General features: G+C 35.4%; 1 protein-coding gene across 1 annotated transcript in view; it reads left to right on the top strand.

Annotated features, from left to right (window-relative positions):
* The first annotated feature begins 2,125 nt into the window (after positions 1-2,125).
* Positions 2,126-15,806, top strand: part of LOC111507428 (integrator complex assembly factor Brat1) — a 121,900-nt gene continuing 108,219 nt past the window's right edge. Inside the window, exon 1 of the mRNA XM_023162723.2 lies at positions 2,126-2,320. The gene's annotated coding sequence lies outside the window, so the exon portion shown is untranslated. The remainder of the gene's footprint in view (positions 2,321-15,806) is intronic.

The raw sequence follows: 15,806 nt of genomic DNA, 5'->3' as shown, positions 1-15,806 counted from the left end.
ATGACTGTGTCCATTTCATTTATTTACAGCAAAAACAGTACCGGACCTAATACCGGTCCTTGAGGCACACCCATGAAAATCTCCGCATAATTGGAGTGATGTATAAGAGTTGTATTTTCATTGTTATGTGTTATACTCACAAATTGTTTTCTGCTTTCTAAAAACGATTGAATCCAATCATATGCTACCCCTCTTATACCATAAAAATTCAATTTCGATAAGAGATTTATTTGGTCAACACAATCGAAGGCCCTGTTTAGGTCGCAAAAATGCCTACAGGACATTCTCCTGCTTCTATATAATATATCAAACGCTCGACAACATTAATTACTGCTGTATTCGTAGATTTATCTAATCGAAAACCATGTTGCTGGTCAGTAGGAATTTTATTCTTACTCAAAAAGTTAATGAGCCTATCCAAGTAAGAACATTCGAATATTTTTGAAAAACTAGAAGTTATTGTTACTGGTCTATAATTTTTCAGTTTTTCTCGGTCCTGCTTTTAATGTATTGGAACTACCTTCCCAATTTTTAACCCTTTCGGAAATGTCCCTGTTACAAATGACAGATTAATCAAGTACGTTAGAGGCTGTATTATACTGGTAAGACATTTACTGAGCTGTTCTACAATTTCATATTATATGAATATAAACGAAAATGAAGCAGAAACGAAAAGCTGCGGTGACGTATTAACAATGTGCCCGACTGGCGATCCATAGTTCGTGTATTCGAATCCCTCCACTCGAAGGAATATTTTTCTCAAGAAATAATCTGAGGAAACTGGTCAGCGACACATCTGTTTTTGAGTCCGAAAAAGTGAAATTCATTACCTGAACATGAGAAATAGCAAGAATAAAATTTTGCTCAATCTTATGTGTCTTTATGTATACTCATTTCGTATCATGTACCAGTGTTGCCAACTGGATGAACTATAAAGTCGCTACACATGAACCAAAATTCCGCTACACTGCTTTATATTCCGCTACACTGCTTTGTGGTTTGTGTACCGTTCAGACACCAAAAAACCGAACTGTAACTAATGTCAAGAATCAGGATCATGTTAATTTTCAACCGCGCAACTCGGTAGATGGTATTTAATTTTTTAAATTTGATTTTTGAAAGCTGTCCTCTCGACCAAATATTTCTTAGCTTGAAATAATAATTTTGAGAAGCAAAAATGAATATCAATTTATTCAAGTACGTATAGTCACACTGAGCTCTTGAACGACAGGTCTAATCCATCCTTTCGAATTGGAATCAGACAACCAATGTTGAGAAAAAATTCATTTTCAAGACTTTTTGTATTTTTTTTATAATGTCTCGTTCCAGTCAATTTCAACTGCGGTAGCTCTTTCACCCAAACTACAATCGGATGAAGTATCTTTAATGTCCACTGTAATTTGTTGCATATAATTCATAATACTCGAGACAGTCGAAACTTTTAGCTCCAAGATATTGAAGGTTAGGTTAGGTTTATGATGGTAATGAAAATATCCAAAAATATTCTTCTTCTCTTTCATCATAAAATGGCCTCAGCTACTAACACTATAACGTATTGACTGTGCATTCAATTATTCAATTGTCAGCTGTCAGCTTCGAATGCTGTCTACTGCCTCTTCTTCTGCCATATTTTTTTATTATTGATTATTTGTAGAAAATTCCGCTACTTCATGTTCAAATCCGCTACACCGCTACCGTCGAGTAAATTCCGCTACAGTAGCGAAATTCCGCTACGGTTGGCAACTCTGTCATATACTATATCATACTTTGTATGATATATGTATACTCAAACAACGGTATACGTATATAGTACTTTTTGTCAATGTTTGAAGGTGGTTGACAATGTTTCGTGGTGTATTTCATCAGTTCGGGCTTCCATTGTCTAATATAATATAAATTGATTTGAAACCCCTGGAAAAAAAAATGAAAAATTTAAAATATTTTTCAGGGATTTCAAATCAATTTATGTTATATTAGACAATGGAAGCCCGAACTGATGAAATACTTTTTGTCAATGTTGAACAGAGTAAAGTCATGCTTAATTGAAAACCTGAAATGGAATTGATAAAAAATAGATAAAACATATTTTTTGCATTTCAGTGGATAGTTAAACAGTTATCGCTCACGCTCCGGGTGTTCATCAAGACTCTCTTGATGTGTCTTGTTATCAATCAAAATATGATAATGATATTTACTCAGCATATTACTCGAACGTAGTGGAAAGTTGTTTTGTGTGTGAAAATTTGTGAGTGCTTTCTCTTGTTACATGAGTTATGTTTCAAATTGGCGACAGAAATTGTTTCAGTGAATACAGAAGAAGGTGAGTTCTATACATATTCACTCAAGTATGTCGAGACTATGTATGTAAGAAATCAGTGAAATCAGTAGTTCGGGCCACAGGAACGACTTTTCAAAGATTTTGATTTACAGACTTCACTTACGATGTTACTCTGTTCGCGTAAAATGTGATTCATATAAGCGTATTCGCGTTCGCAGTTTGAATGATTCTTTTGCGTAAATATTATCAAGATTATTCAGATAATTTTGAATAGACCCTATATTTATCCAAGCGACGATCTATAAACTGAAGCCCAACTGATGGACATACGACAATTTTTTGCTCTAACATTACTGGTATATCAACGAAGAAATCTCAAAGATGCTAAAACTGTTGATCACTTACATCATACACGTTATAGAAAACTATTGGACTACGTAGCTGTACCTATCTTGCTCCTATGTTATATAATGTTTTATACCTGCCCATATCAAAGATATAAACTCCCTTACTCTCTTCAAATCTAGAATCAAAAAATTGTTAAAACAAACTCCCAGAGCAAATATTCATCACTGGATCGATATAAAAAATAATCAATTATAAGTATATAATTGTAATTTTGTATGATTTCGGTGTATAGTGGGATGTGTGTATATATGTGAATGATTATGTGAGTGTGAATATGTTACTTTCATGATAGTATTTAGGTATATGTACATATATATATGTGTGTTTAATTGATTGTTGACTAATGAAAAAAAAACATTGTAGGCGCAAAAGTCACAAATAATTTTGATACACACGTACAGGCTGAGCCTTTGTGGGTTTTCTTTATTTATTTGCCTATCTGATCAATTCAATGATAATAGTATTATAAAACGTCATATGTTTTTGAACACTAAATAACATTGAAGGGTAAATGAATATTATTATTATTATTATTATTATTATTATATTATAATACATCTGACAGTTCAAAAACCCTTGAAATAGCGAACCCGAATTCAGCTCGGAGAGCTGGTGAACACTTTTGGGTGGGTTTACTACAAATTTTTTTGTAATTGTCCTTAAATGACCCTGAGGTCCGACTGAAGGGTAGCGGTTTCCTGCCAACCCTTGAATTATTTATAAGTTATATTTAAAAAAAGTTTTTGAGGCATTTTGAGATTTTTGTATCCTCAAGTTGAATATTTGAGAAATTCAGAACATTTTTCGTGATGTATTTTATTACGGACGATGAACTTCGCCCTTTATTTCAATTGAAAGTTGAATACCGGGGGAAGTACAACCGTGGAACAGACGATTTGGGATGCAAACTCTTATAGAGATGCATCATTTTTCGGGTCTTTACATCGAGTTGATACAGCTCATCTCGAGTTCACTTCACTACCCCAAACGAGTAGAGTAAGATTGGAACGGCAAGCATATTTGTTGCAGCACCATTGTTCTTCCCCAACAGTTCCGATGACCAGATCTGTCGAAGTTTGTGCTGATACTTGCCGCGGAGATAGTTCTTCACTGCTATTACCTCTTGTAAGTGGCGTTGTTCCACCCCGAGGTAAGTATACTTCTCTCCGGCATACAAATGGAGTAGGATGCTTCCATTTACGAGCTGAACATCCTCTCCGTAGTCCCTGCATCGCCCTGTTTTGAGATGGACCATTACACATTTGTCTATCCCGAATTTCATACCGTTAGCATGCATGTACTCTTTCATCACCCTCAAGGAATGATGGAGATCCTTTTCTCCAGAGGCATAAAGTTTAAGATCATCCATATGAAACAAATGGGTGACCTTGTGCTTCCGGTTCCGGGGGTGCCACAGTTATACCCTCGAGAATGTTTCTGAGCGCAACGGATAATGGCAATAGTGAGATGCAGAAGAGAAGGGGACTGAGGGAATCACCCTGAAATACACCCCTTCTGAAAGTGACCCACCCTGTTTGGACTCTGGCTTAACCAGATGTTATGGTAAAGAGAGTTCGCCAAAGTGGTATCAGTTGTTCAATGCATCTCACTATTTTGTCGGGTACCGCAAGGCATCTGAGCAAATGCAAGATGAGGTCATGCGGAATTGTATCAAATGCCTTACGGTAATCGGCCCAGGCCATAGAGAGGTTACGCTTATATTGTATCGAGTCCTGCGTTACACATCTATCGATGAGCAGGTTCTCTTTAAATCCAGCGATTCCTCTCTTCGACCCTCTCTGCTCGGTCGACCCTCGAACACTCGGTCAACTGCGGTGAGTATTCGTATGTATAAGATGCTTGTGAACAACATAACACGAATTCAAGCATGTTATCGGTCTGTAATTATTATTATTATTATTAAACAAGCCAAATCTGCTAGTCGAGTCTCAATGACTATCGAAAAATTGTTTGGTAAATTAATTTGGAAAAATCTTTAGGCACGCTGACATTTTGGGAGATTAATATAGATACTGAGCAAAAGCCAAATCAATTTGATGGAATTTTCCACCTGCGAGACGATCAAGAAAGTTCCATATAAGTGCGGGTGAACAGCACAATACGTAGTTTGAGGTGCGAGAGGGGGTCTTTTTCGGCTCAGGGTTGCTACGACGCGATTGGTTCTCATGAGACTACGTAACCTATAGCACCCATGTAGACTCTGAGCATAGTGAACAAACTGTTGATGATAATAATGAAATTCATAAAAATAATAATAATCATGTTTTGAACAAAAAATTTATTGAATCTGATTAATTAGCCAACAGCAATAAAATATTTTTATTTTGTTGATGTTTTAAATTAGCATCTCAATCTTCACAAAATTCATCATCAGGCATTGAACATTCTTCCTTCAATTCTTCGGCACTACAAATGATATTATAAATTTTTTTCGAGAGAGTACTTTGCGGTGAAGTGAAGTTTCAAATATATCACTATTTTGGGAAACGCGTTAGACAGCAAAGTACAAAAGTATCAGAATAGTTCCGGACTATTATACAAGTTTTAGATGAACTTTCACAGAACGCACCAAATTCTAAAAAGAGAACCAAACCCTATCAACTCTGCACTACTGCAAAAACTCCAAAATGAATTGTGACACTTTTCATAACGACAGCCAAACTTGAGTCCGTGTGCAATCAATTACCGGAAGTAAATATGGGTATTCAAGCAATACATGATCGATATATAAATTAACTTATCAAATTTTTAACGATAGCAGAAGAAATACAGAATCTATACGGAGGTCTTCTTCGTAATATTATTGGCAAGACCACCGTATAGAAGTAAACACAAGTAAGTTCACTCTCCGCCATATTTGGGTCAAGATTCCCCACTTCGAATCTTATGCTCAGTCGACCTTCAGTGCAACCGACTGAATCTGATGCATTTACCAAGCGAGCCAAGTTGAGGCATGGGATATTATCACAGAGTGAGTCGTTGTAAGTGGTGGTATTGTATTGATGAAAAAGTTCGAGTCTAGTTTTGAAATGGACAAGTGTCGAGCTGTGGGTTGCTGTAATTTGAAGGGTGATGTCGGCATTCATTTTTTTAATTCCAATTGACAAAAAAAGTCTGTTTTTCTAGTATTTATTATGTAAGATTGAAGGAATGGACATATAACGAAAATCATAAAATGAATTGTTATAGATCATATATAGTGGGGTCATTGATATGCAGACTTTTTTTTCTTAAATTAATTTGATGAAATTGAACTTTACGAATAGTATATGACTCACAAGTGATGATATAAAATGGCAAAAAAATCGAAGTTCCACTGGAAATCCAAAAAGGAAAATAACTGTAACTACATCATGTTTTTGATTTGGCTAGTATGTATCTGTAGGAAAAATATTACTTCCACTGAAATCTCTGCAAAATCAAAGTATCAAATGTATATTCAAATAACCTTTTTTGGAGCCTACTGTTGCATACTTTTTCACCAATTCATCCAGATTGATACTGGATATCAAAAATATTGTGATTGAAACTGTTAGCCAATTATCAAAAATTGAATTAAGAGTTAGCCGACCGGGAGTGAATTTATTTGTGTTCTTCTATACGGTGCCGATGCTCTCAAATGGTACGAGGTAATGAAAACGAATGAAGGAAATAATGAGATTCTAAATAAGTCTGTGGTAGAATACGTAATCACGTGTGACTATTATTAAGGAAAAAATGTATTTCTTCCTCACACGAATTTGGACCATCTTCCGAAATGATACGCTTTCTTATTGTCTTATCGAAAATGAAGGAACGTCCTAGTTTTCCAAGCCGTCTGAAGAGGTAAAAATATGGTGGGGATAATAAAAATAACCTTAATACGGAAAATCGAACCTATACAATTACTAGGCCGAGATATGTTATTCGTCGTGAAATATTAAACAATATGCATTCGATCTCCAAGTTTTCCAGGACGTCTGAGAGGGTGGAAAATTCGTATCATGGAAAACTCAATATGTTCAGCTATAAGATTGAGGTATGTTATTCCTGATGACTGATTCAACGGAAAAAATTTACGTCGGAGTTTTGTAGGCCATCTGAAGGGGTGGAAACTTTTGAAAATGGTACCACTGAAAATTGAATGTGTACACTTACAAGTTCGGAATATGTTATTATTGATGACCGATTCAACGAAACAGGCTTCACGTCAGATTTTTTTAGGCTTTTTCAGGTCGTCTGAGTGAGTTGCGATTGGGTGAATACTTTCAAAAAATCGTTCCATGGAAAATTCAATGTTTACACCTATATTATTGAGATTTGTCATTTCTGATGACCGATTCGAGAATGAAACTTTTACGTCAGAAATTTTCAGGCCGTTTGAGGGGGTGGAAATGGATGAAAACATCCATAAAATCGTACTGAAAATTGAATGTGATATTTTTCAAGACAGATTAAAAAAAAGAAACATCACATTTATGTTGAATCGGTCATCAAGAATATCATATCTCAGTCTTGAGGGGTACACATTCAATTTTCAATGATATGTGTTTTCGAAAGTTTTCACCCCATTTCCAACCCCTCAGCAACCTACAAAACTCTCACGTGATGTTTTTCTGTTGAATCGGTCACCAAGAATAATATATCTTAGTCCTGTAAGTATACACCCCGTCAGACTGCCTAAAAAACAATGACGTGATGTTTTTTTAATGTTCATCATTATATATTTGATGATATATTTTTTTTAATTTCCACCTCTCAGTCGACCTGGACGTAATGTTAATTTTATTCGGTCATCAGGAATATCATATCTCAATCTTGTCGAGGAACACATTCAATATTCGATGATACATTTTTTTATGTTTTCACCCTATTTCCACTCCCGCGGACGACCTGGTAAACTCTGACGTAATTTTCTTTGTTAAATCAATGATCAGGAAAAACATATCACAATTTTGAAGGTTTACACATTCAGTTATCAATTAAACGATTTTTCCAAAGTTTCCACCACATTCCTACCCACTCAGACGGCCTGCAAAACTCATAGATCAAGTTCATATTATTCAATCGATCACCAGGAATAACATCTCTCAGACTGATAGTTGTACAAAGTCGATATTTCATGTCACGATTTATTACCCAATTTTCACCCCTTCAGTCGGCTTGGAGAACAGGAGCGCTTCTTTATTTTCACTCAGCCAATCAGTAAGCGTATCATTTCGAAAGATAGTAGGTGAACAAATCTGTTATAGGAAGTAATATTGATTCAATTTTTCTTTCAGTGTACTTTGGGATGTGGATTACTTCACACCCGTTTTAATGTCTAGTTCACAAGTATCAATTATACATGATTTCAGTATGCCCATTTCAAAAGTCGTGATTGATTTATAAATAATTTAATTAAACAGAAAACTATTGCATATTATAATTGCGTTTTTGAAAAATTCTTGATGAGCAGAAAATTCACCAAAACGGTGATCATTTCACACTTTCCAAATTCATATTTTTTATTGAAAATACGGAGAAAAATAAAGAGTTCAGTTCGGTGGCTTCAGAAATGAAAAATATTTCAACCATTTGAATGTAAATATTAAAGAATGAAATATGAGTTGGTTGGTGGTTGAATTAATGAAGAGTATAATTCTTCTACAAAAAATTTACAGAAGTTGAACTCGAATGTTTTTCCTTTGAAACTATTTTTCAAGAACTATAGGAAAAAATATCAACATTAATTTATGAGCAAAGATTGAAAGCAAATATTTTTCAAATATATCGATAGGTTCATCTATTCCTCCTTAAAAGCTAAAGTGATAGATATATGTTTTTCCTAATTTTTTCTAGTTATTACAAAAATTGTGTATGAGATAATTCACAACACAACAAAGTTTTTGTTTCGCGGTTGAAATTAGATGATTTTAATGTATTTCCACGTGTTAAAACCGAAAGTGACCATAAAAATTATATATTAGCTCTTGTTTTCAAGATATAGTATCATTATATTATATATATATGTATATTGAGTTTTCAACAAATGAAATATTTCATCACCAACAGTTGGTACACATGTTTGTTTACATAACACCCCTCTCATCAGCTGTTCTTAAGTAGTAAACATAACCTATGTGAGTTTGTCAATTGTACGCACGTGGTTGTTATTGAAATTATCGTGTGAAGTTGATTTTTAAATTAATTTAAGTGCTGATCTGAAATGCCTCGAAAGTGTGTGAATTCTGTCGATAGCTTTTGCTATATATGTGGTGAAATAACATTTAAGGCTCAGAAACGTAAAATGACACCTATCGTTAAGACAGCCTATGAACATTATTTTGGTGTGAAAGTTGAGGACCAAGATAAATCATGGGCTCCTCATATATGTTGTAATTCTTGTTCCGTCATATTGCGAGAGTGACTGAAAAATAAAAACCGGGCAATGGCTTTTGCAGTACCTATGGTTTGGCGTGAGCCTACCAATCATACAGACGACTGTTATTTCTGCTTAACTCCTCCCATTAAGCAAGGTTTATCTATGAAGGAAAGAGGAACGGTTAAATACCATAATCTCCCATCTGCTCTTCGGCCTGTACCATACTCAGACAATTTGCCAGTCGCACAGAATTAGTCAAGCAGAGTTGAGTGACCTTATAAGAGATCTTCGCTTGTCTAAGGAAAAGGCTGAGCTGTTAGGGTCAATACTACAACAGTGGAAACTTCTAAAACATGATGTGAAAATATCTCAGTACAGACAGCGTCAAAAAGATTTGCTTCCTTTTTTTGATAAAAAAGAAAACCTCGTAGTTTGTTCTGATGTTAATGGTTTGATGGACTGCTTGAATTTGGATCACACTCCATCTGAATGGAGACTGTTTATAGACTCTTCAAAACTAAGCTTGAAAGCTGTACTTCTGCTTAATGGAAATCAGCTACCCTCTATTCCTATAGGTCATGCAGTTCATATGAAGGACTAATGAAAAACTTTGTGAAGGCCATGGACCAGGAAGGACAAGCTTTTAAGTACTTGAGAGCAAAGTTTCCCAGGTTGAGTGATGCTAAAGTCAAGGAAGGCATCGTTATTGGGCCTCAAATCCGTGAAATCGTAAATGATCCTGCTTTTGACATGATTTTAACAGGAAATGAAAAAAGAGCCTGGGAAGCCTTTAAGGGGGTTGTACATGGGTTTTTAGGTAACAAAAGAGATGATAACTTCACAGCATTGGTTAAAGAGTTTCTTCAAGCTTAACACCAACTTGGATGCAACATGTCCTTAAAAATTCATTTTCTTCACTCTCATCTTAATTTCTTCCCACCAAACTGTGGAGCTGTGAGTGACGAACATGGAGAAAGATTCCATCAAGACATTGCCTCAATGGAACAGAGATATCAGGGCCGTTGGAATGAAGCAATGCTTGCGAATACATCATGATTTATTCATTCGACACAAATCGAGCGATTTTTTTTGATGTTGTGAACAAATGAACTTTTTGTACACTGCACAGCTCACCTTGATTTTCGATCTTCGCTTCTGGGACAAAGAGCACACTTACCCACTGTTGCTGGTAGTTTAGTACTACTAAACTTCTTCCGGAGTAGTTATCTTAAGTACTCTGCATATGGTTTCGCGGAGTTCGCGCCTCAAACTTAGAGTTTCCAAACGACTCATCAACTGCGGTCTGACCAGTTCAAGGGCGAACTTCTTCACGTATTCTCTCCTGTTGATAATAATTTCTCCATCTGCTCCACCAGAGACACGCGGAAGAATCATTGAGTTATTTTCCAGAATATTCAACAAGTTATAGAACAAACATAATGGCCAGAGACGTGTCTTTCTACCAGTAGAATAAGTGTGACACAGTTGGTCTGAAGTATTGACTCCTCCTTTCGTAGAATTATAAAAAGGAATAATTACTAGTAACTTTTTCGTATATGGCTCATCACTTTTTTCGTGCATTGTCGAAAGCATAATTACAGTTTTTTTTAGTCTTCATAAGTGGGCAGTGTTATAACAGTGTCAGGTGTCTACTGTTTCAAAATATAGCAAAATTTTATTTTATTTTGACGAGTTTCAAAAAAGACTCAGGAATTTCATTTTTATTTTTCCGCATAGTACCAATAACGTTAATTTTTTTCTCCAGAAGTTGTTTTGGAGTCTCAACAGAAGTAAACCAGTAATCCAAGGTCAAATTTCCATTTGTTCCTTGAAAAGAATTGATTAGTTTATTACAGTAATACTGAGCGACAGAAACATCGGTTGATGTGAAACCTTTTCCTTTATAAATTTCAGCATCAAGGGCAATAGCGGTTTTGGCATCACAGGATATTACAATTTTGATTCCATACTTATCGGGCTTTGAAGGGATGCACATTTTGATAGGATATCGGTCACTAAAACCAACCAATTGTTCATCAATTGTTATATATTCAGAGGAAACATATTGCTTCTTCATTTTGTTGATTGGCCTCTCAAATACCTCTCGAAAAGCGTCAAGATTGTCGGTTGTTTTTCTTTGAGCTCTGGTCTCTTTAGCGGAGGCAGTTTACCAAAAACCTGAAACGTGCCTCGGGCATAGTGGCACAAAAATAGGTATTCCTGTGTCTTTATCAAATAGTTCCATCGTAAATACTCCGGACATTTTCGTAACACCGGCATAATAAAATAGTCTAAAAAGTGCTTGAATTACAACACTGTTTGTATCCTTGGTCTCTTACCTACTGGCGTATCATCATCTCCGTCAGCATCTATTTCATGGTTTCTATTTCCATATTTCAATCGTTGAACTTGCACTTCGTTGTTAGTATATTGTGTGATATTATCTAGATTTTCTTCTACGAAACATAATTACTAAGCTTCACTTCCTGATTTTAATTGTTTTGCCTGGTGTTTGTTTCCAGGTAAATGCAAGACAAGATTTCTTTTTTGGTATAGATGAATTGTGCCTTTCTTCCCTGACCACATAAACCCATTTTTACCTCTTAGTTTGGTAGGAACTGGTAAAATTTTCACCAATGTTAGTCGCCTGTATTTCTGCCAATGGTATATTTTCATCGTCCGAGTCCGCATCAGATGGCGAAGTATCCTGAGTCTTATCTGGTGTGGCAGAAGGTGTGGAATTGGAATTATTGTCACGTATATTGTCCTCTTCGGGGTCCTCTCTAGAATCAGCTATAACAACATCTTCCCCGTCATCCTAAAAACTCTCTGATTCAGACTCGTAGAGAATGCGATGAATTTCCTTTATGTTTTTAGATTTTGTTAGGTCGAAAAACTTTTTCTGAACAGCCATCATTTGGGTATCCTAAGAAAAAATATCTATGAAGTAACTATAAAAAAATTAACTGCAATAGTTTCAAAGTAGAACACCACAAACAAACAATGAAACAGATACTCACTTTTATAAAATTTTTAGCTAAAATTATCTCGCTCTGCTACATTGGGTCACGCCAACCCCAAATAACAAATAACAAACAAGAAACACTGCGCATATCTCAATTGTCGCATGCGAACTGACTTACCGCATACTGAAACTAATAAGAATCCGGCCGTCGTTGCCTTGCCCACTTCCGTTTAGCACTAGATTTCAAAAGTGTTGGGATACAAGTATACCCCAAGTAGCATTCCAGGGTTAAAAATATAATTTCTTGAATTATATTTGCATGAATAGGCACTTATTATTTATTTTTCCCTGCGGACCCAAAGAATAACATTTTTGTCACTGCTGTTTTCATTGTTGGAAAAATATATAGTTTTTTCTAAATCCGTATTTCTAATTTTGAACTTTGTTATGAACAAATGAATCTTCGCACTATCTTTCGTTTAGTGAAGAATCCAATGATGATAACCATGTATCATTTTGTAATGATTTGTTTTCCATTCCAGTTGTTTTTTTAATCAATGTTTGACTATTGATGACACTGCTAAACACTCAATAAAATTCTCCTCATTATTGAGATTGAATTGAATCAAAAAAACATCCCATTAGTTAGGACTTCCATTGTCTAATATGATATAAATTTATTTGAAATACCTGTAAGAATCTGTGAGAAATTGAAAAAGAGATTAGCTGAAAAAATAACAATTATGTTAAGAAAAAAAAACTGAAATTACAATAAAATAAAATACAAGCAACAACCAAAAAATTAAACTATTAACACGAAATGAAAATTAAAAAATTATCAACAAGAATTGAAAATTAAAAGATTCCAAACCAAGTTACTTCACGACGTTTCGATTGTTAGTACCCACAAGCGTCTTCGTTATCATCCGAAGACGAAGTCAGATGACACACTGTATAAAAGATTCATGGATATATTCTGAGAGCCCACATCAAGTGCCAATAGCAAAATGTGGACAGATTTTTAATATGTCTGCGAATAAAGAAGATATAGGCAAAAAAATAATTTGGGATTTTTTGGTTTTTCCTGTATATCTCCAGAACCAAAAGAGTTATATTTGATATATATATATATATATATATATATATATATATATATATATATATATATATATATATATATATATATATATATATATATATATATATATATATATATATATATATTCGATTTCTTTATATCATTGAACAGGTCTCTGAAATACATAACTTTGCCACAATTTTTCCGACACTCTATTATCGTTTACGAGATCCCCATGTACAAAAACGAATTTGAATAGCCTTGTATATGTGCGAGTTTTGCCCAATGGTTAATCTTGAGTATGGTTGATGTAGGTTACCACATATATCTGTATCGTACTTGTGTAAACTGCTATTTTTAAGAATGGAATTCTCTTGTGTTTTAATATTCAGAGTAATTTGAAATACACACATCGGAAAAGTCTAGGGATATTTTTAAAAATGGCAATAATTTTTTTTAGATCGCTTTAGGGAAAAAAAGTTGACGGGTGATTATTAAACGAATGTAACTTACAACAAAATTTATTAAATGGTCAAAAATACTGAGTGCGCATATAAGCAAAACTAAAAAAAAATATGGCTCTTCTTTGGCACCCCGAAAAAAAATCATAATACAAAAAAAATTGGAATCAGTACAAAGTATGGCCTCCACGCTGGTTTATTACGGCCCTACATCTATCGTGCATCGACAAATGAGATTGTCAATGTCTTGTTGAGGTGCATTTGCCCATTCAGCGATTAAAAGCTCTCTCAATTGAAACGTTGTGTGAATGTTCCCCCTATGCGGAGTAATTCTTCGTTGACGCATGTCCCACACATGCTCGATGGGATTCAGGTCCGGTGATTGTGCTGGCCATGGCAATACATCAACTCCTTCGTTGGTGAGCCAGTCACTCACTAGACGCGCGACATGTGGACGACCATTATCGTGCATTAGGTGGAAGTTTTCACCAACAGCACCAGCAAACGGACGGACGATAGGTAGAAGAATGGTGTCGAGGTACTGTCGAGCTGTGAGGGAGCGATTTGGAAAAACGAGATCGGTTGTGCCGCCGATCATAATTCCGCCCCATGGCATTACTGTACCACCTCTGTATGTGTGGACTTCCTGGACGTGTCTCAAACGTTCATTATTTCCAGGTCGTCACCACAGTCTTACTCGACGAGAATCTGGATGAAATTCAAATCTGGATTCGTCTGTAAACAAAACTGTGGCCCAATCATTTGCATCCCAGTTTTGATGTTCTTGACACCACTCTAATCTTCTACCGCGATTGCCTCACAACAAAGGTGGACATCTGAGTGGCCTTCGGTTGTGGAGATCTGCTTCGTGCAGTCGATTTCTGACAGTATCACGACCAATGGTTACCTGGTGCGTCTGCTGCAACACGTTAACCAACTCAGGTGCTGTGATTGTCGGTTGTCTTCTTGCGGTTAAGACCAAAAATCGGTCTTGAACTGCAGTTGTAGCGCGTACTCGCCCTGGATGTTGTTCAGCTGGACTGCCAGTTTCACGGAAACGCCGCCACAATCGACTGATAACACTTTGGGAGACCCTCAAACGAAGAGCTACATCATTTTGTCGCATGCCACCTTGAAGAAGCCCTACAGCTCTATTCATCTCAGCCAATGGTAAGTTATGGCGTTCCATGTTGAAGCACAATATTTCCAGTTTAATTTCTGAGCAAGAATTGTATAGAATGTACAAACTCGACACTTTCAGATTATTCATTTTAGCCGAAAACCTACAGTTTGTAAAAAACTTGATAAAAGATTAGTTACCGTTTTTGCAGGCTTTGTTCAACCCATAGAAATCTACAGGGTGGTCGAGTGTACCAATTTAATCGAAATTAAACGACCTCATGCATTTAGTTTTATGATATTTAGTATGTTATAAAAATATCCCTAGACTTTTCCGATGTGTGTGTATATAGTGAATACACTGTGAGAATACCAATATTTGGAAAAATTGATTCACAAGATGTATTAGGCTTGACTCCAACCATTCTTCTAATGATTTTTTTTATTATAAATATCTGATTTAGGTAGCTTGAGCTACTCTCAAGCTTGGGATCTGTATTTGACAGAATCATTGACATTATTGCTTGATCTATTCGCGGGCAGATGGCGCTGTACGTAACCTCCTTGATATAATTCGAACTCACTTTACATGCATTTCTTCATTTGGAAAAAGTATTTTTCTATCAACACGCGCGCCTGCTGCCTTATTTGTAACCCTCCTTTGCGCGTCTGCTGCCTTGAGCTTGATAGCTGATTTTCAGGCTCCCTCTCCGGAATCGAAAAATATCGATGGTCATTTTTCTGAATAATATACGGCTGAGTGATCACAAAGTTTAGATTAAAATAAATATAGTTTGAAAATACTTAAAACACGCTTTTATAGCATAAAAAACTAAAAAATGAAAAGAACATTCAAAGAGCACCGAACTAAAAAATTTAAAATATTTTCTTTAAATAAGCTTAAAACAATAACGAACGAAAAATACCAGTATCATTGTGAAAAAAGCGTGGGCGCTTTGTGCCATATTTTTTGTATATCAAGCGCCCGTTGCTTTATTCACAATAATACTAGTATTTTCGTTCGTTATTGTTTTAAGCTTATTTAAAAAAATATTTTTAACTTTTTAAGTCGATGGTCTTTGAAATCGTTTTTTTTTGAGCTATATTCATTCATTGTGAATAAATACTTGATT

Source organism: Leptinotarsa decemlineata, unplaced genomic scaffold (genome assembly GCF_025532065.1).
Source record: "Leptinotarsa decemlineata unplaced genomic scaffold, Ldec_3_MD MMD2_tig00078363_RagTag_RagTag, whole genome shotgun sequence".
NCBI lineage: Eukaryota > Metazoa > Arthropoda > Insecta > Coleoptera > Chrysomelidae > Leptinotarsa > Leptinotarsa decemlineata.
The sequence above is the reverse complement of the archived record's forward strand: the minus strand, read 5'-3'. Positions and strand labels throughout refer to the sequence as shown.